The 22,731-nt window shown below is 45.8% G+C and overlaps 1 protein-coding gene across 3 annotated transcripts in view; it reads left to right on the top strand.

The window, feature by feature from the left end:
• Window positions 1-3,890: 3,890 nt before the first annotated feature.
• LOC136588090 (zinc finger protein 684-like) overlaps window positions 3,891-22,731 on the top strand; it is an 82,241-nt gene continuing 63,400 nt past the window's right edge. For all 3 annotated transcript variants that reach the window (XM_066587038.1, XM_066587036.1, XM_066587035.1), the window contains exon 1: window positions 3,891-3,955. The gene's annotated coding sequence lies outside the window, so the exon portion shown is untranslated. The remainder of the gene's footprint in view (window positions 3,956-22,731) is intronic.

The following is a 22,731-nucleotide window of genomic DNA, read 5'->3' as shown; positions in this document are numbered from 1 at the left end:
TCAATAATCCGTCCAAAAACAATCAGTGAAATTCAAAACTGACGGAAACCGAGGCAATTATTTCCACATGAATCTCTTCCATGTAATGGGAGTTGTGTGCAGCCTGTGCGCCTCTATCATATAATGTATGACGTTTATAACGCCATGACTCTACTACAGATCAATCACACTTCATAACACTGGATAACCTACAGCACAACCTAACCCGCTGTATTCCATAATGCCACTGATTGGCTTGAACCGCTTCAAACTTTCACTTGTGTGGGTCTCTGGGAGTTGTAGTCTTAGTGGACGCAAAGTGTCTATTTAGAACACTGATATAAACTACAACTCCCAGAGACCCACACAACTGAAAGTTCCAGCCAATCGGTGGCATTATGGGATACACCGGGTTAGGTTGTTGTTTAGGCTATCCAGTGTGATTGATCTGCAGCGGAGTCATGGAGTTATAAAAGTCATACATCATTATATGATAAAGCAACAAAAGCAGTGCAAAAGGGAGAAACAAGCTTGAGATATGTGTAAAGGGCGACTTCAGACTGCGGTTGACAAAGATAGAACCAGATATCACGTAATTGGCGTCTGCTCATCAGGCCCAAGGCAGCCATTAATGGAACAGATTGATTGTGGCTGCGGATTCCACGGGAAAGCAGGTGGTTTAAAAAAACAAACCCTCCACCGTACAGGTGCGCCAGGTGGTGCTTCCGCACACATCCGCAGTGAAGAAAATAGAAAACTCCAACAGGCACGTTGATGTGTAGATGTATGTGGTTTTAGATACTTTCGGCAGTCTCTCCAACTTGTCCGAAAAAGGGACGTGGCCTAAATTGCACCAAACTTTTGGCACAATTTTTGGTGGAAACTAAGCCAACTTATAGGTGGCCTAAGCTTAGACTAGACAGTCTTAATATTTGACCAATTTATCATTCATTGATAAAACTGTTTGCACGGTCTAACCTTTTAGACAGTATTAGTCAATAAGCCCCATTGACTTCAAATCTGCTGCTGCAGATGCATACTCAAATTAGTCTCATTCAGTGGGGTTAATCCGTATGCAGACGGGTTCTGCGCCAAGATGCATCACCCCTTTTTCTGTGATGCAATTTTCAAAGCTGTGGTGTATCTTGACGCCACCGGAAGCTAGGGGTTTGACAGGAAGAACACCCCTCTCACACCCCTAGCTCCCGATAGGGTCAAGGCAACAAGGTCCTAGCAGCACAGTGTGCATTGATGACTGGCTGCCCTGCTGCCTTAGGCTGACGGTTACTTCAGTGTCACTGGCATAAGCTGGCAGCATTAAAGGGGTTGTCCCGCGCCGAAACGGGTTTTTTTTTTTTTTTTAAACCCCCCCCCCGCTCGGCGCGAGACAACCCCGATGCAGGGGTTAAAAAAACCACCCGCACAGCGCTTACCTGAATCCCGGCGGTCCGGCGTCTTCATACTCACCTGCTGAAGATGGCCGCCGGGATCCTCTGTCTTCATGGACCGCAGGGCTTCTGTGCGGTCCATTGCCGATTCCAGCCTCCTGATTGGCTGGAATCGGCACGTGACGGGGCGGAGCTACACGGAGCTACACGGAGCCCCATTCAGAAAAGAAGAAGACCCGGACTGCGCAAGCGCGGCTAATTTGGCCATCGGAGGGCGAAAATTAGTCGGCACCATGGAGACGAGGACGCCAGCAACGGAGCAGGTAAGTATAAAACTTTTTATAACTTCTGTATGGCTCATAATTAATGCACAATGTACATTACAAAGTGCATTATTATGGCCATACAGAAGTGTATAGACCCACTTGCTGCCTCGGGACAACCCCTTTAAGATGTAATGTTGTACGCGTAAGAAGACAAGTAACCCACAGCAGAGCAGCCAGTCATCAATGCAGACACTGCAGCGATCAGTGTAAGCAGAGTGGCCGTCCCCGGATCCCTGATGGCTGCCGCCTCAGTGCTGGGTTGCGGCAGCCCCTCTGGTCCCTGACGGGCGCTCCCCCGACTCACTGGCATTTCGCCGCGCATGTGGGCTGCCGGTGGGATGGCCACCGGCTGAGTGCTGCGTCCCAGCAGCCACTGCAGGCTCTCTGTTCTCTGACGGCCGATCCACCCCCTCGCTGCTGCAAGAGTTGCCGCTGGGCACGCATCTGCTGCTCTGCCATGGGCCGGCCGCCCCCCTCACTGCTGCATAACGCCTGCTGCCATGGCCTCCGTGTTCCCTGCCGCCCGCTCACCAATGCCAAAGTTGCCGCTGGCCACGCATGTGATGCTCCACCTCCGGGAGAGCCAGCTGGCCGCCGCCTCCTCCTCCTCCTCCTCCTCCTCCTCTCTGCTACGTCCCGGCTGAATGCTTAGTGACCTTATAGGACAAACAGATCTGCAGCCAATCATTGACAGGGGGCGTCACCCCACGGTCAATCTGGACTACACCAGGACTTCCTGGTGGCGTCAAGATACACTAATACCGCTGTGGTGTATAGGCCACGGTGCATATACACAAAACACATTTTCCATAAATTTGATGCAGAATCCCCGTCACATCCATGGCGAAATCCATAGTAAGAGCAAACAGTAATTGCCATAGGCCACCTGCACACAAACTATTTGGATTCCGCATGTCGAAATCGCAACTTGTTTCTGCGAATGTGAAGCAAAAAGTGAAAGTACATGGCATGCTTTGTAAGGTATTTGCTGCTGATCCTCCATGCGGATGCCTGCCCCTGCTGCAACAAACATCCGGTCATGTGCAGGCAGCCTTAGGCCTCATGTCCACGGGCTAAAGAAGAATTAAAATCCGCAGCGGATTTTAACTCTTCTCCTGCCCGCGGATCCGCACCCCATAGGGATGCATTGACCACCCGCGGGGTAGATAAATACCCGCGGATGGTCAATAAAAGTGATTTTAAAAAAAGGAGCATGAAAAAAATCTGGACCATGCTCCATTTTCATGCGGGTCTCCCGCGGGGACGGCTCCCGCGGGCTTCTATTGAAGCCTATGGAAGCCGTCCGGATCCGCGGGAGACCTAAAATAGGAATTTAAAAGAATTTACCCATCCGGAGCGGGCGGGGAAAGTCTTCTCTTCCTCACGGCCGGATCTTTCTTGCTTCGGCTTGGCGGATGTGCCCGGCGCATGCGCGCGGCACGTCGGCGACGTGCCGCAGCCGTGACGAGTTCATCCGCTGGCCGAAAAAGAAGATCCGGCCGTGAGGAAGAGAAGACTTTTCCGAACCGCTCCGGATGGGTAAATGCTTTTAAATTCCTATTTTCAGCGCTCATGTCCGCGGGGCAGGAGGGACCCGCTGCAGATTCTACATGGAGAATCTGTAGCGGGCCTGATTTTCCCCGTGGACATGAGGCCTTATAGTAATTCAAATGTAAGTAACAAGGTCTATGGATCAATAATGGCGCAATAACACTTTTTTTTAAACGTACAAGTTTTATTGAGTGTCCCACATTTTTTTCCAACAATTGCAATCTTAGAGGCAATTATACAATATAAAAAAAAAACAAGTGCATATAAAGAGGGAAACCCGCTGCCATAGACAGAGCAATAGAAAATGCACATCCATTAGGGCAGGCCTGGAATATGGCCCAACTACAAAGGAACATAGAAAACACAGACAAAAAAGAGGCACATAACAAGCAGCCTTACGAGAACATGGCTGAGAACTGAAGGTAAACTTCAAAAGCAAGGAGAAAGAGCGAAACAAGAAAATGAAAAGAAAGTACTCAACTGGCTAGATTGTATGGGCTGCTGCGAGAACCTGAAAGGAGCCCGTACATTCTAATGCTCCGGAAATGCTGCTAGAGCCACCTGACCTTCTGACGTCACAAGATCCTGGCGTATAGGATTTAGCTATTGCCTTTTCCTTTATTTTGTGAATTCAACTGATCACATGATCGTGACGTCATGAAAGGTCCTCCTGCTAGCAGCAGCCGCGCTCTAACATCGGTTGGTTGGCCGGTAAGTCTTCCGGCTGTTACCTCTGTCATTATTAATCAAGCACAGCCGGGAAGAGGCGGAGCCGCTCTTGTCTACAAGTACTGCTGCAAAGGGCCGCCCAGCGCCGCCGCGTACCTGCAGTGTACCGGGCGGGGATTACGATAGTCACAGCGGCTGGCTGCAGGGAGTGTGCAGTATATGCAGTCCAGGGTCTTGTAGCACACGGTGCACGCATATATACTGTACATAAAGCACCCTGCCCACACTCACTATACACACAGAAGTAACGCAGTGCACCCACATATATACTGGTAATTGGGAGGAAATTACAGTACAAGTGTTTCTGGTGGCGCGATGTGCCACACAGCTCTGCTATATGCACATCACACACACAGCTCTAGTACACGTACGTCATACACACACAGCTCTGCTATATGCACATCACACACACAGCTCTAGTACACGTACGTCACACACACACACAGAGCTCTGCTATATGCACATCACACACACAGCTCTAGTACACGTACGTCATACACACACAGCTCTGCTATATGCACATCACACACACAGCTCTAGTACACGTACGTCACACACACACAGCTCTGCTATATGCACATCACACACACAGCTCTAGTACACGTACGTCACACACACACACAGAGCTCTGCTATACCTACATCACACACACAGCTCTAGTACACGTACGTCATACAAACACACAGAGCTCTGCTATACCTACATCACACACCGCTCAACTACACGCACGTCACACACACACACAGCTCTACCACACTCACGTCACACACAGCTCTGCTATATGCACATCACACACACAGCTCTAGTACACGTACGTCATACACACACACACACACACAGAGCTCTGCTATACCTACATCACACACCGCTCAACTACACGCACGTCACACACACACACAGCTCTGCCACACTCACGTCACACACAGCTCTGCTATATGCACATCACACACACAGCTCTAGTACACGTACGTCATACACACACACACACACACAGAGCTCTGCTATACCTACATCACACACCGCTCAACTACACGCACGTCACACACACACCGCTCTGCCAGACGCACGCGACATGCACGCGGCTCTGTGACATGCGCGCGCCACGCACACAGCTCTGCCACACGCGCGTGACAAACGCACACAGCTCTGCCACACGCGGCATACGCACACAGCTCTATACATATACAAACAGAAGTAATGTAGTACATATATACACACAGCAGTTTGAGATATATACACAGAAGTAACGATGTACATATATATATATATATATATATATATATATATATATATATATACGCACACAGAGAAGTAACGCAGTACATATACTACACAGAAGCATCCTGCCTACTTTCACTATATACACACACGTGTTTGTATATATATACGGAAGCATCCTGCCTACTTTCACTATATACACACATGTGTTTGTATATATATATATACGGAAGCATCCTGCCCACATACATTGTTCACACATATTTTCACTCAGAGGTAACACAGTACATTATATATAGGTGAAAGCCCTCACTGACTGACTCGCCACTAATTCTCTTAACTTACCAGTGTTGTACAAACGTAAAATTTGATAGGAGGGTTCTTTAGATCCTCGATTATTCAATGCTAATTGCAAAAGTATTGGCACCCCTATATAATGTAACTTCCTGGTGTCCTACAAACATGGAATTTTGCACAAGCATTCTTTAGGTCCTAAGTGAGGAGAGTGGGAGGGGTGGCACATTCTGCAGAGGGACATCAGTACATGCAGCCTGAGGAGAATCTAACGCACCTCTATGTGTATACATATTTTATTCTTGGTTCTTCTAAAGTAACCTTGACTTCATAACATTTTCAGTATGAACAACACGTAAACAGCTGTATCAAATTTACTCGGGTGAAGCCGGATATATCAGCTAGTATACATATATATTAGCTGATATACCTGGCTTCGCCCAAGTTAATTTGATACAGGTGTTTACCTGTTGTTCGCACAGAAAATTTTATGAAGTCGTAGTTACTTCAGAGGAACTGAGGAATAAAATATGTATACACTTAGAGGAGTGTTAAATTCTCCTCAGGCTGCATGTACTGATGTCCCTGTGCAGACTGTGGCGCCCCTCCCTCTCTCCTCACTTTATACCCTTAAAAGTAACGCCCCTTTTTACTCAAATTTACCCCCAAACTGGAGGTTGCAACCCCTTCTTAGCCTTAAAGGCATGCTCCATCCCTGGAGTCCATGGCCGCTTCCTTATGTACTTTACAGCCCTTTAGTGTATACACATAGAGGTTAGTTAGATTGTCCTCAGTATATACACATAGAGGTTAGGTAGATTCTCCTCAGTAGTTACGTATAGAGGTGAGGTTGATTCTCCTCAGTATATACACACAGAGGTGAGGTAGATTCTTCTCAGTATATACACATAGAGGTGAGGTAGATTCTCCTCAGTATATACACACACAGGTGAGGTAGATTCTCCTCAGTATATACACATAGAAGTGAGGTAGATTCCCCTCAGTATATACACATATAGGTGAGGTAGATTCTCCTCAGTATATACACACAGAGGTGAGGTAGATTCTCCTCAGTATATATACATAGAGGTGAGGTAGATTCTCCCCAGTATATACACACAGAGGTGAGGTAGATTCTCCTCAGTATATATCCATAGAGGTGAGGTAGATTCTCCCCAGTATATACACATAGATGGGAGGTAGATTCTCCTCAGTATATACACATAGAGGTGAGGTAGATTCTCCTCAGTATATACACATAGAGGTAAAGTCTCCTCATTAATACACATAGAGGTGAGGTAGATTCTCCTCAGTATATACACATAGAGGTGAGGTAGATTCTCCTCAGTATATACACATAGAGGTGAGGTAGATTCTCCTCAGTATATACACAGAGAGGGGAGGTAGATTCTCCTCAGTATATACACACAGAGCGGAGGTAGATTTTACTGGGGCCACTGTGGGATGTCACTATTACTACTGGGGACCACTGTGGGATGTCACTATTACTACTGGGGCCACTGTGGGATGTCCCTATTACAGCTGGGGCCTCTCTGGGGGGTCACCATTACTGCTGAGCTGCTTGGGGGGGGGATTACTATTACTGCTGGGGCCGCTCTGCGGGGGGGGGGGGTCACTATTACTGCTGGGGCCGCTCTGGGGGGTTCACTATTACTGCTGGGATATGTTTACACAAGGTGGAAATGCTGCAGAATGTCCTCAGCTGAAATTTCCATGGCAAATTTCACATCATTTCCACATCCAAAAGCAGTCAAAATCTGCACCCAGTCTATTTTGAAACAGCCCTGCCTATTTAAGAATGACGGAGGTAAAAGTCATATGTCGTGATAAGCCCCGCCCCCTGATGTGTTGGCACTTTGCGATAAATAAGTGGTTTTGGGTTGCAGTTTGGGCACTCGGTTCTAAAAGGTTCGCCATCCCTGCCCTAGGGTGTATGTTTTCTGAGAAAAGATCTACGTCCTGTATCGTGGAATTTCACAGTTTTTCATACTTAGAGTTGAATATTGAAGTTGCGACCTCTTTACTTTTCCTATCAGGATGTTAAGAATGGGCACGGCAGATTTCATGTTTGTGCGGTTCAGATGTGTCATTTACATTACATAGGGGGCACTTACTTTTTCCCATCAAATGCTCAATTTGAGTCTGCAATGAAGCGCCGGATATGAGATTTGCTCCCACCCCCGTTTAACCTCATGTACTTTACAAATTAGGACACAAATAAAACATATTGCCAGAGTTTTAGTTAAGCCTCCATCAAACAGAAGATTCTTTGGGGAGTTACTGCTACTATTCAAATCACCAGTGTCTGAGCTGTGAGTGGGGTTTGAATTAAATTGCTGACGTGTGACTTTGACATATCATAACTCCGTAAAGGTTTTGCATATCCCAGTGATTCTGACATTGTTTTTTCGCACATGTTGTACTTCATTTGGAATGTAAATTAGACCGATAGAATTTGTGTATATTTATTAAAAGTGCCAAAATTGGGAACATTTTGAAAAACAGTTTCATTTTTTCACATTTTCAACTGTAATATCTCAAATATGTAGAAACATACAGTACAAATTTTGATAAGATATCAATTTCCATCTTTTTACTTTATTCTGGACACACATTTGAAATTTTTTTTAACCATTTTGGAGACATACAAATTTAACATTATTTATTAACATTTTGAGGAACACTTTGTTTTCCTGCACCAAGCCAAGATTGCAAAGGCTCATAGGTGTCAGAATGATGGATACCCCCACAAATGACCCCATTTTATAAACTACACCCCTTATTGTATTCGCTGAGGGGGTCAGGAGGATTTTGACCCCACAGTTTTTGAATGAAGCAAAACAGACGAAAAAAATAATGATTTTTATTTTGTTAGCAGTTGTGTCATTTTAAAAACGGTTCTTTCGGTATAGCACTATATGAATGAAGACTTTTAACCCAAAATGTGTTTAGAACCATACCTATTGTTGCCCTAATCTTATGCCTGTATGTATTACGGGGCCCAATCCGAAAGGAGCATTAAACTTAAACTGTTTTTTAACTTTTAAGTGATCGCTATTATCTATTGGATAACGGCGATCACGTGATCGAGGACCGCTCACCACAGCCCTTGGTCACTGCTCCAGGCTCTCAGGCTTTAGTAGCCAGGAGCTAGAAGATTTTAAATTTCCCGGGCCCTCCCCAGCTTCTGCGCTTGCGTCCACTAAGGGGGAGATGAAACATAAACTTTTTAAACAGTTTTTTCTTTTTTTACACTTTTTTTTTACTTTACATGATCGCCATTACCCATTGGACACAATGACGTCTGGCACACATGTGGAGATGCCGGTATCAGGTCCTGGAAGACCAGAATGCCGCAGGACAGGGATGAGTACTCTCCGCTCCCTTCATTGATTAAATCCGTGAGGGGAGCTGAAACTTAAATTTTTTTTAAAGCGTTTCGATAAGCATCCCCACTCTGAGCAGAGCGGGGAATTTGGAATATAATAAGAATCCCACTGTGCATGTCCATGTCATCAGAACCTCAGACATGCGTAGTGCATGTTCAGTCCATACGCAGTCTCTGCTGGCAGAGCGCATAGGCTGTGTATGTGTAAAACGCCGCGCATATGCCCGTTGACTTAAGTTTATAGCTGGTTGTGTGTTCAATCTCCAGTGCCTTGCAAAGGTGATATGATTAAGGGCAGGATTACCTAATTAAGGTGTGATAAATTGCATGTACTGAACTTGTGTTCTTTCAAAACAGAGGCTTCAATACAGGAGCTACTGCTGCTGACGACTACACTCTGTAAAAAAAACAAAAACCTGCCACCAGAAGATGTTGTCATTTGCTGCAAAACCCGTCCTGTAGTGACTGATATGTGACTAATGACAGTAGTGGTGATTAGATGAACGGTCTTGTAACCTAGAAGTGGTTTCCCCCTCGGCCTATAAAAGGCTCTCAGAGGCTCCTTGTGTATAGTGACCTCTTCTTTCGCTTGTGTAGAGCTTGATGATCACTTGAGGCCTCTAGGACTGTGGAACTCTCTGGCTTAGGAGGTGGTGATCGCAAAATCCATTGAGAAATTTAAGAGGGGACTGGTCATCTTTCTTGAGTGGAAGGATATTACAGGATATAGACATTAGGTGACCAGCGGGTTTGTAGTTCCGGGTCTTAAGTCAGGTAGGAACTATCAGAGGTTGATCCTGGGATTATTCTGATTGCCATTATGGAGTCAGGAAGGAGTTTTTCCCTCGAAAGGACTAATTGGCTTCTGCCTCTTGGGGATTTTTGCCTTCCTCTGGATCAAGAAGGGGGTTGAAACAGGCTGAACTAGATGGACATTGTCTTCATTCAGCCTAACATACTTTGTTTCTGTGTTAGGATGCATTTGAAAAGATTTTGCTCAGTTAATGGTGGAAGGGTGCAATCAGAGTGCAAGAAGCTGGAAGGTCGTATCAACGAATTGTCCCCCACCTAAGCCATTCTGACCAGACTGTTAGGGGGTGTTGGGATCAGTGGATGCGTCATGGCACACACAAGATGACCGAGCTCATGATGTCCTAGACGGACATCGTCTGACAGTAGACAGGACCATATGATCATCCGACAAGCATGGGCAGTTCCAACTGCTTTGTTGTCCATCATTCAGAAACAGTTGGCAACATTGTTACACCCCTGTGTCTGCCATCCACTTCCCGGTGCTTGACCAAAGAACATATGGTCTTGCAGCACCCATTATGTGTACTGCCTTTAGCACCCACCCACTTTTGTCACCATCGCAGTGGTGTTGTGAATGACAAAACTGGACTGCTATAGATTGGGTTGTCTTTAGTGACACAATGTGCAAACTAAAACTGGATTCATGGACAATGGCTGTGTTCATGTCTGGCGACCTCGGGGTGAGCGCCTCAATCCTGCCTTTGCTGTGGAGCGGCACACTGCCCCCTGCTCGTGTGATGGTCTGGTGGGCCATCGCATACAACAGTCTTTCACGCCTAGTAGGGGAACGAGGGACAATGACAGCTCAGCGATATGTTCAGGACATCCTGCAGCCACGTGTTCCTCTCATGGCGGCTTCCAAGAGGCAGCAGGATAATGCTTGGCCACACACACATCACGGGGTCACAGAAATGCCTCCAGAATATTGCCACAGTGACGTGGCCTGCCACAGTTACGGTCACCAGATTTATCACCAATAGAACATGTATGGGACCATTGGGGATGCCAACTTTGACAGCCTACGAGCTTGCACGATCTAGAGGCTCAGTTATAGCAAATGTGGAGCAATATGTCGCAGGATACCATACAGAACCTGTATGCCTCCGTGCCCAAATATTACATCTTGCATCCAAGCTACAGGTGGTCCAAGAGGATACTATAGCCTCCATGGCCACCCGTATCACATCTTGTATCCAAGCTGGAGGCGGTACAACAGGATACTAGAGCCTCCATGCCTACCTGTATCACATCTTGTATCCAAGCTGGAGGCAGTACAACAGAATACTAGAGCCTCCATGCCTACCTGTATCACATCTTGTATCCAAGCTGGAGGCGGTACAACAGGGTAGGAGAGCCTCCTTTCAAGTGTTCGGTTTTCCTAAATAAATGATACTTTTGCTGTGTTATTGTAATTGCTTACTTATATTAGCGTTAAAATCACACACAGAACGTTTTATTCAATTCTGACAACTTCTAGGTGTTTGATTATTTTTTTAGACAATGAGTGTATTTAAAGCAAGCAAAAGAGTGAGTGTGGTTTTGTTTTTAAGTGTGTATGACATAAAATTGGTGACTTTAGAAGTGAGTCACTTATATCTATATACTGTTTGGGTTTTTTCACTTGCATATATTATTTAATTTGTATCTGTACAATCCCCATTTAGAATGTGCTCCATGATTGACAATGCCGTCCTGTGTGCATCTTATGCCTTGTATGTGGTTCTTGAACAGCCGGTTGAGGAGCCATACTGCTGTATGAGATGTGGAAGCCCAGATCTTGGATCTAAATGAGCAGCTTGTAACACTGAGATCCATTGGCAGCATGTAAAAGAGTTTGCCGCTCACTGGGGTAGATGGCAGATGTGGATGGTAGTTTGGGAGAGCAGGATGATCAGGCAGCTAGCTGGGTGACTGTAAGAAGGAGGGGTAAAGGGAAATGTGCCAGGAGGGCTAGTGCTGAACAGGCACACCCTAACAGCTTTGCAAAGTTGACAGGTGAGGGGAATGCCATTACAGGGTTAGCTTTTCTGCAGCACGACATGCCCTCTGACCACTAGGGGGATGTCTGCTCCAGTTAGAAGAGGAAGGGGAGCGCAGGGCAGGCTAGACAGGTCCTTTTAGTGGGAGGCTCGATTATTAAGGGGGCAGACAGGGCAATCTGCGACAAAGAGTGGGATTGTCAAACAGTGTGTTGTCTTCCTGGCGCTCGGGTTTAACACATCGCGGATCGAGTTGACAGATTACTGGGAGTGGCTGGTGAGGATCCAGTGTTCATGGTACACATTGGCACCAATGACCAAGCTAGAGGTAGGTGGAAGGTTCTTAAAAACAATTTCAAGGATCTAGAATGTAAGTTTAGGGCAAGGACCTCCAAAGTAGTATTTTATGAAGTACTACCTGTACCACACCAAAAAGGCAACAGGAGATAAGCAAGTGGCTCCAGAGCTGGTGTAGAAAGGAGGGGTTTGGCTTCCTGGAGAACTGGGACAACTTTGCTGTTGGCTACAAGCTCTGCCGTAGGGACAGGCTGCATCTTAATGGGAAGGGGGCAGCTGTGCTGAGGAAGAAGATGGCTAGGAGGTTGGAGGAGTGTTTCAACTAGGAACTGGGAGGAGGAGAACAAGAGAGATGGGGGGGCGATGTCAGGGAAATTTCTGCGTACAGCACCAATCAGGCCCACTCCAATGCCCCACTGCCGGCGGTAAAGAAGAGACACCACACACGAAGGTCTTATATAGTTCCTCACATGGGGACATAACTGCGCACTTTATTACAGATTACATGGGATCTTATACTTTTTGGTCACATCACTAGGAATGGGTAATGGTCTCATTGGCTCAAATCCACCGCATAACCATATATGTGAAGTCCGGATTTCCGGCTGAGGCACTGATCGTTATATACGTAGTTGAACAGTCGTTATCTAGATACGGCGCTTCTGGGAAAACAGCCAAGCATGCGGCCTTCGTGTCCGGTTCTTCCTTGCGGTGTTTAAGATACATTTTGTCTTCGCCTTGCAAGGCCTTTGGAATATCTGATTCAAGGCGACAGATTAAGTTTTTCTCATTTTAACTTTGAACAGAACTTGCATATAGGTATAAAAGCATAAAAAAACATATGGCAATACATACATATACCCTCACAAACCCCCCTAAAAACTTAATATGGAGATCAAGCAGCAGACCTTGCACTCTTCCTCGGTCGCCTCTCCCTTGCGTCAGGGTTTCCCCACTGCCTGTAAGTCCCTACTCCTAGGAGGGGGGATCCCTACCTCACCTCAGAAGGAGGCCATGGATTCCCTGGGCTCATTTCCGGGCATCCATACCCTCTATCTGTATAAGTTAACACCCCACAGGGTGTGCCCTCGCTGGAACCTATGGTCTTCTGCACTATCCCTAGGCAAATGGGAATTCCACTGACAATCCATCTTAGAAGATCGGGGCAGGCACAGTACTAGTACATTTCTCCATTCTTCTGGTAACGTATGTGGTTGGCATTATCGGAACTGGCTCTTCATCTTTTTCAAGCAAGGGAAACATTGGTGTCACATTGTCCAGTCCCTTAGTCATACTCTTTTTTGATCAAAGAAATAATACACATACAGGAAGTTACATACCCCACCTCTTTCTGCTAAAATCATATCCAGGGCCACTCTATTTTGGAACGCCATGAATGCAGTGGGCCCTAACTTGTCAACTAACCCTTGTAAAGCATCTCTGGTGTAGTTTACAAACCTCTGCTGATTGTAATAGATATAATTCATCCAATCTACATTATTATTAACAGTGACAATAGCAAATAAGGACTCAAAACCTGCTTTAATCTGATCTCTAGAATTAAATTCATCTGGCACCCCCCTTGGCACTCCTATTACATCTATGTATACATGTGGATCAAAGTTACCACCTGGAGCGTCAACTTCTCTCTTAGCACGATGCTGTGTTAGATTCGCACCCTCAGTGTAGTCTTCATATTGCACATTTGATTGTATTAATTTGTTCTGATCCCTGAAACAGGGGGCTAGTGTACAGTAGTTAAAGGTGCATGTGGCTATGTGCGTGTTAGAGAAATTGTACCACAATGTCACTTCTCCTTCATATTCACCGGACCAGGGGTTCCACTTTCCCTACTTTCCTGCCCCTGAACGTGTGACAGCCACTTCCACCCAGGTCTCCCACCCTACCCATAGCATGTAAAGGATATGCAGGATCATGAGTTCTGTGTTCCGGGACCCAGGGCCTTTTTGCAGTGCGAGGTGTGGATCCTACTGAGCTTTCCTTCGAGCTTGACTGCAGTTGGGGTGATTAGCAACATCTGGTAGGGACATTCAAACAGGGTTTCTGATCATGACTTTCGTCTGTAGGACCTGGGAGAGAAGCAGAGACTGCAGAATGCATTATTGACAATTCCTTGCAGAGACCTATGACATAATTAACAGGAAAATCATTCCCCAAACTCAGCTACTGTGGCATGTACCCTCCTGGGAAAGAACTAATGGAAGACACTCAATTCAAGATTTGCCAGTTTTCCTCATTGCCTTTTGTATCTACTTTCCCACTACTCCGCGGATGGTAGGGTGTGTGAAAAGCCTGGGATATACCCAGAGCAGACATGATGTGTTGTATTATTTCACCTGTGAAGTGTGTACCTTTGACTCAATCACTTCCAGTACCCCATATCTGCAGATTACCTCGTTCATGAGCTTCTGTGCGGTTACCTGCTTATTTACTTTGGTAACAGAGTAGGTCTCTCCAACCTGAAAAGAAATCAACAACAACAAGCACATATTTATAGTTCCCAACAAGTGGGAGCTGTATGTAGCCAATTTGCAATCCCTGAAATGGGTAGAGTGGCCTAGGCAAGTGTTATGTGGCAAATTTACTTCTGCCCTGTTGCTTACGGCAAAGATCATGCAAAATTGGACAAATGATGCAGCAGCTACAGAAAACCCAGGAGCCACCTGTCCATGTTCAAGCGTCGACATCATTGCTGCTTTGAGAGGTGCGTCTTTCCGTGCGTCAGCTGGGCCATCATGGGGCATAGGGACCGTGGTAGGCAAGTTCTGTTGACTGTTCGCCATACGCCGTCCTGTTTCTGCTGCTCCCATATTTAGTCTATTTGTCTTTTTCTTCCTTTCTGGCTTGTAACTGTAAAGTCTTTAGCATATCAAAGTCCAAGTTTTTATCAAAGTCCAAAGCTTAGTCAATGTCCAAAGCTTTTATCAAAGTCCAAAGTTTTTATCAAAGTCCAAAGTTATTGTTAAATTCTTCTTTTCTTCTTTTCTTCCACGGCTTGAGGGCCGCTGCCATTGCTGTGTGGTCTGTGATGGCGTTGCCTCTTGTTTCTCTGGTGTAGGAATTGGTGTGAGCTTTCCACTTTGTTAGGTAGAAGTACCTCCATGAGACTCTGCGCCACTGCACCATTCTTAATTGGCTGTCCTGTTGAGGTAAAAAACTATCTGGCCTTCCATGTTGGGCTGTAATCATGAGCTATGCCAAATGCATACCGGGAGTCAGTGTAAATGTTTGCCGTCTTACCTTCTGCCACTCTACACGCCTCAGTGAGGGACTTCAGTTCCGCTTCTTGTACTGAGACATGTGGAGGCAGAGCTTCTGCTTTTAGGACATCTTGTTGTGTGACCACTGCATATCCAGTGTGGAGTCGTCAATCACCCCTAGTACCATCTATAAAAAACAACTCAAAATATGCATTGTTAATAGAGATGATCGAACGTGTCCGTTACGGACACTTACGCACCCGGACACCGGCTTTCCCGAACACTTCAGTGTTCGGGCGTAAATGTTCGGGGGCCGCCGGGGGGCGGGGGTCGCCGTGGCAGCGCGGGCGGCAGCAGCGGGGAACAGGGGGGAGCCCTCTCTCTCTCCCTCTCCCCCCCACTCCCCGCCGCACCCCCCCGCGCTGCCACGGCGACCGCCGAACATTTTTCGCCCGAACACGGAAGTACTCGCAAAGTTCGGTGTTCGGGCGAAAAGGGGCGGGGCCGAACATGTTCGATCATCTCTAATTGTTAACAAGGGCTTTCAGTAACTTTTTAAAACTTAAATTTTCTTGTTGCAGCAATGCTTGACAATCATGCTGATATTCTATTTCAAAAAGCTCAGAATCTTGTTGCAAAAAATTTAAAAATGGCTGATTTGCAATACCTAGATCACCCATGCCTTCTCTTCCCCCCCTTTGAACCAGGGTACTCAATTGGAAGAAGAGTAGCCGGGTTCAAGGTAGTACAACATTGGAAAAAGATTTGATGGATGCAGATAAGGCCTGTAAGATGTGAGCACTAATAACAGAGACTTGAGTTACATCAGGGCAGAATAATCTACAAACATCTATTAACCCCTTCCCGCTGCAGGGCGTAAGTTTACGTCCTGGCAGCCTGGTACTTCCCGAAACAGGACGTAAACTTACGTCCTGGAGATAGCGTGGGATCACATATGATCCCGCGCTATCCCGCAGCGGGAGCCAGCTGTCAGTCACAGCCGGCGTCCCGCTGCTAAGTAGATCGCAGCAGGGAAAGAGTTCACAGAGGGATAGCGCTCCCTCTGTGTCTCCGGTCGGCTCTCGCCATGTCATCGCGAGAGCCCGGCCTGTCACCATGGCAACAGGACGCCAGACACTGGCGTCCTGTATTGCTTATGTCTATGCTCGCTGTATAAGCGATAAGGCATGGCAGAGCAGTAGCTCTGCCATGCCTTATGACAGCGATCATCGGTACAGTGATGTAAGTCCCTCAGAGGGACTCGAATAGTGTAAAAAAAAAAAAAAAGAAAAACGTAAAAAAAGAAAAATGTAAAAAAACTGTAAAAAACCCCCTTTTTTATGCTTTTTCCAATATTAACATAAAAAAAGGGGAAAAAAAATTAAAACCCCACATATTGGGTATTGACACGTCCGTAACGACGTGTACAAAAAGTTGAACACGCGTTTTATTTTGTATGACAAAAAGCGTTTAAAAAAACGCTAAAAGGCCGCCTGCACACGAGCGTTCCGGATTCCGCTAGCGGATTTTCACGCGCGTATGGTACCTAAATGTGCTTGCGGATAGGTGCGGATGCGTGAAAAATGTGCTTGCGGAAAAAAACGCGCCGAAAAACCAGCAGACACCCCTTATCGTAAACCCAACCCCTAGATAACTGCCCATTCCTTGGAAAACAGCTTTAAAACCAACACCTAGACTCCGTTTTGTCCCTCTTGCTTGTGCGAGCACTGTTAAATTATTCTGGCAACATGCTTTCACCTGGTGAGCAGATGTCTTTGTGGGCATGGTTGATCCATGTAACTTTTTTCGGGCGCTTCTCCAGCGTGACTTTATTTCAGTCACTGCAAAAAAATTCACAAGAGGAATTCATTACTACAGATTTTGCATTCTTACATCCTGCATTGGCAAGAAATACTACCTATCTCCCTCTACAAATTTGCCTGTGAAGCTCTGCTGTGTGTTGGGACGCCTCCATCCATGCCTACTTCCTGTAGTCATAGCAACCAGTGACTCCATCTGCAGCTGCACTGCGGATGTACTGCGTGAAAAAACGCACCCATTCACTTGTATTGGAGGCTTCACGCGCAGAATCCGACCCAAATTAGAACAGGTCGCAGATTTTTTCACGCGCGTGAAAAAACGCGATACAAATCCGTCCGTCTGGGGACAACTGCGGATCCTCATAGGAGTATATTGGCTGCGGTCTGGGGCAGATAATGTGCCTAAAATAACGCGCTGGAAATTCCGTTCGTGTGCAGGCACCCAAAAACAGAGGCAAAATCCTAATTTTTAGCATTTTGCCTCCAAAAAAATGCAATAAAAGTGATCAAAGTGATCAAAAAAGCCGTACATTCCCCAAAATGGTACCAATAAAAACTACTGCTCGTCTCGCAAAAAATAAGCCCTTATAGAGCTCCGTACTTAGAAAAATAAAAAAGTTACAGGACTTTGAATGCAGCTATAGAGAAAAAAAATTTCCAAAAAAAGGGGGTTTTATTGCAAAAAAGTGTAAAAACCTAAAAAAAATAAATATAACAATTTTGGTATCGTTGTTACCGTACCAACCCGCAGAAAAATTTTAGTGTTTCATTTATGCTGCATGATTAACGCTGTAAAAAAAAATCTATGGCAGAATTGATGCGTTTTCTCTCCCTGTTATCATAAAAAATAAATAAAAGTTTTACGATATAGTCTATGTACCCAAAAGTGGCACAGATAAAAACTACAGCTCGCCACGCAAAAAACAAGCCCTTATATGGCCGCGTCCACGGAAAAATAAAAAAGTTATGCCTTTTGAAAAATGGAGATGGAAAAATACCAAAAAACGCTTGGTCCTCAACGCCAAAATAGGCCGTGTCATTAAGGGGTTAATATTTGAAATGTGATATCCTTTAAGCAAATTCATTATTAATCTGATCCTGCCTGCAATGTGTTATCAAATTTGAGAGAGAAAAAAAAACATAAAAAACTTTTACTAGCTGCTCAATATTCTCACCCCCTCCTCTGTGGACAAGAGGGATGACGTACTTTTACATCATCCAGCTCCACCCCCTCGATACTGGCCGCTTGCTTCTTTCTTCACACCTTCATTTAAACTCCACAGTCTGCACGACCACATCACAACCAAGTAAAGTCTTATGCATGGGGGGGGGGGGGACTTTTATCCCTAGTCAATATCTGCATCACACATTTTACATTCATCACAGCCTGAACACTGGGCACTAACTCTCATCCATCCATGCGCTCAAGTCTGCCCCGTCACCCCCTATTTAAGGTGTACCAGTACATACAGATGCACAGACAAAAAGTGTGACAAGCATACATACATCAGTTGAAAAACATTGAGGTGAGTGCTATAATGTTATAAAATACATGATTCTATTGAGATAAGATTGTGAATGAGCGCTATTTTTGACAAATTATGTGAAAAAGTTTGCTGAGTGACTGAGACATTCTCTCTTTCTTATCTACTGAAGCTATTATATGCTATATTTTTTTTAAAACTCGTTTTATTGAACAGTGTGTATTCCATATAAAACATGAATAAACAACTTTGGTTACATCATAGTCTCCATGTGGTGATACAGTTGCTCTTGAATACGTCACATTAACACATGCAGTAATTAGGTACATTGTGTCAATACATTTGCTCGTGGTTCCAGTGGGGGGGCAGTAATATTTGCTTGTTTTACGGGTTCATTCTGGGTGCAGTTGCTCTCAACAGGCTTTGGAATCGGTCTTGCGTGAGTACTGTGTCAGTTGACCCACACCATCTCTCCCATACCTTATTACATTTTTCAGGGCACTTTCTATTTTTGTAGACTATTTTTTCATACGGTAGTATAGCGTTGATTATATTCTGCCATTTTGAAAGTGTCGGGGGGCGCCTGTCCATCCACCGCAGGGCCACTGTTTTACGGGCATAAAATAGTACCTTGGTGAGAAATATCCTGTCGTGATATTGCCACTGCTCTTCGTCTAAGATACCCAGGAGGCATATCGCTGGATCGTATGGTACCGGTACACCCATCAGTTGAGTTAGGAATTCAATGACTTCTCCCCAGTATGTAGCAATGTTTGGGCAATTCCATATTAGGTGGTTAAAGTTTGCGTTTGGTGCTCTGCATCGATGGCATTGGTTTGTAGGTGTCCTATTCATTTTGTGGAGTCTAGTCGGTGTCAACTAGCATTGGTGCAGTATGTATAATTGTGTTAATTTATTATTTGCGGCTGGTGACACCGTGGTATACGTGGACATCGCGGTTTCCCAGTCCTCATTAGTAAGGGTGGGGATAAGATCTTTCCATCTCTCCACCACTGTCATGGGCGTGTCGGGGATCTTAGATCGTAGTAGGTGGGTGTATAGTACCGATATCAGGCCTTTGGGCCCCTGGGTGCGCAGTATGCCTATTAATGGGTATTGGGAGAAAGGCTGTCTGGGCTCTGGGAATTGTGCTGTTAGGGCATGCCTGAGTTGTAGATACCTGAAGAAGCCGGATCTTGGGATTTGGTATAGCTGCTGTAATTGTTCGAAGGAAACCAATACTTGATCTATGTATAAGTGTTCTAGGGTACTGATTCCTAGGTTTACCCAAAATTGTTTGTCTGGTAAGTTTATCAGGTGTGGTAGCTCTCTGTTATCCCATAGGGGGGTCTCAGGGGGGTGTCTTCCCATTTGGCCAAGCGTTTGCACGCCTGCCACACATTGGTTGTGAGTCTATGTATGGGGAGCATCTGTTTTGTCAATAGTCTCGGCTTTTCTAGGAGGATCCAAAGCGATGCCTCTGAAAGAAAGAACATCAGGTGGTGCTCGGAGTTTGGGAGAGGAGAGCCCGATAACCAGTGTCGGATGTATCTTACTTGACCCGCTAGGTAATAAATTTTGAAGTCTGGTAGCGCCATTCCTGCCATTTCTTTAGGCCATTGTAGAGTTTCCATACGGAGTTTGGCCCTAGAGTTCCCCCATATAAATGGTATTATTAGGGAGTTAGTTTTTTTGAAGAATTTCTGTGGTATGGGTGCTTCTGCATGTTCTAGGCAGTATAGATACTTGGGGAGTATTATCATTTTAATAAGGTTAGTTCTACCCGCTACAGACAGTGTCAGGAAGCTCCAGGATTTAAGTTTTTGTTGTAGGGTTGTCAGTAAGGGGGTGAAGTTTAGATCTAGGCTTAGCGTATGGTCTCTAGTAATCCAGATCCCTAGGTATTTAAATTGGGGGGTAACTTGCAGCTTACAATATATGTCTCCCATCTGCCATCCTTCTGTTCTTAGGGGCATAAACACGGATTTCTGCCAATTTATACGTAGTCCTGAGAAGTTTCCAAACTCGTCTATTAGGGAGATAGCCAACAGGAGGGTATTTTTGGGGTCCGACATATACAGTATTATGTCGTCTGCGTATAATCCGACTCTGTCCTCTCTGGGTCCTATCTGGATGCCTCTATATACGGTGTACTGTCGGATTTTCAGGGCCAGGGGTTCTATTGTGATCGCAAACAGAAGGGGAGAGAGGGGGCAGCCCTGTCGGGTCCCCTGATGTAGTTGGCAGGAGGTGGAGGCCAGGCCATTTACCACTACTTTAGCAGACGGGGATTTGTAGAGTATAGAGATCCACCTAATAAATGAGTCTCCCAGTCCAAACCTCCGCAGGGTCTCCATCAGATATGGCCACTCGACCGAGTCAAACGCCTTGGCTGCGTCTAATGAGGCCAGGGCCCAGTCTGACCTCCACTTCCACCCCACCTGCGTGATTACTTGCGTCCTTCTGATATTGTCTGATGTAGACATTCCGGGGATGAAACCTGTTTGGTCGTGGTGAATGATGTCCTTTATAGCTTGGTTTAGGCGGGCGGCTAATATTTTCGTAAGGATTTTATAATCTGTGTTTAACAGTGATATGGGCCTATATGAGCCACAATCGTCTGGATTTTTATCAGGCTTTAAGATGAGGACTATGTTAGCTTCCAGCATCGATTCTGGTAGCTGGTTTTGGTCAAATATGTGTTCATATAGGGAGTGCAAGTGTGGTATTATTTCTTTCTTGTATTGTATATAGACTTCTATCAGTAGGCCATCTGTGCCCGGGGTTTTGTTTTTCGCCATGTCACTTAATGTTTCCTCAATCTCCTCCTCTGTAATTGGGGAGTCTAATAGGGATTTATGAGTGTCCTGCAATTTTGGGAATGTTATGTCTGTCAGGTAGGCTTCCAGTTCTTCTGGCTGATAACCAGTCCGCGTTTGATATAGGTTGTCGTAGAATTGTTGGAATCTTTTGGGTCTGTGAGTATTTCTCCTTGGGCAGATTTTATTTTTAGGACGGATGGGGGGGCGGTCTCTTGTCGAGCCATAAAGGCTAGTAGTTTGCTGGATTGGTTTCCTAGTTCAAAAAAGGATTGTCGAGTGAAAAAGAGGTTCCGCTGGGCTTTTTCTCTAGGGTATAATAAGTAATCTCTGCCGGTCTGGAGCCATCTGTCTCTTTTAATGTCTGTTGGGTCAGCAATGAACTCCTTCTCTAGTAGTTGGCATTGTTCTGCTAGGAGCTCTCCTTCTCGCGCAGAGGCTTTTTTAATGAAGGAGATTGAGGATCTGAAGCAGCCTCTAAGATAGGACTTAAATGCTTCCCATACTAACATTTTGTCTGTATGCGCCTCATGCGCCTCAAAATAGATTTGGATTTGGTTAGGTATGCGGTCATTGGGGCCGAGCAGTGCAAGCCAAAATGGGTGCACTTTTATTCTCTTGATGGTGGTCAGACCTTGGTTTTTGAGGATCATGCGGATTGGTGTATGGTCCGAGATCCCTCGAGGCAGGAATTCTATGGAGCTGATCTTAGGAAATAGTGAGGGGGACCCGAATATGTAGTCTATTCGACTGAGTGCGTGGTTATGGGCTGCGTGGCAAGTGAATTCCTGTATTTGCGGGTGGAATACACGCCATAGGTCTAGCCAACCCGTCACCAAGATAATAGAGGCCAGGCGGGTCCTGCTCGTGTCCCCCTCCCTCCGAGCACCACCGCCGAATCTGTCCATAAGGGGGTCCATCACCAGATTCATGTCTCCCATAGATATTATTGTCGCATCTGGTGATGCAAATTGGACGCCATCCGCTAGGATAGTTGTTGTTGCTGGTGGTGGGTTATAGCAACACAGGAGGACATATGGGTCGTTGTTAATTTTGGATCTTACAAAAATATATCTACCCTCTGGGTCTCTCTTGATTTGTTCTACCTCCCATCTTAGTGTCCTTCCTATTAACAGGGACACCCCCCTGGAGTAGGATGTATGACATGAGTGAGCGGACCACTGCACCCACGGCTTCAGCAAAACTTTTGTAGTTTCAGGTGTGAGGTGGGTCTCCTGCAGGCATAGTACGTGTGGTCGCCAGGACCGTATCAGGGAATTTATCGCTGATCGCTTCCTGGCCGACCCCATTCCCCTGACATTCCAGGACTCAAAGGTTACCTCCGCCATGGGCAAGGACAGGTCAATCAGGTCCGGGTAAATTTCTTTGTACCTTTCTGCCTGT

Source organism: Eleutherodactylus coqui, chromosome 13, assembly GCF_035609145.1.
Source record: "Eleutherodactylus coqui strain aEleCoq1 chromosome 13, aEleCoq1.hap1, whole genome shotgun sequence".
NCBI classification, from domain to species: Eukaryota; Metazoa; Chordata; class Amphibia; order Anura; family Eleutherodactylidae; genus Eleutherodactylus; species Eleutherodactylus coqui.
Note: the sequence above shows the minus strand (reverse complement) of the source record. Positions and strands in the feature narration are given on the sequence as shown.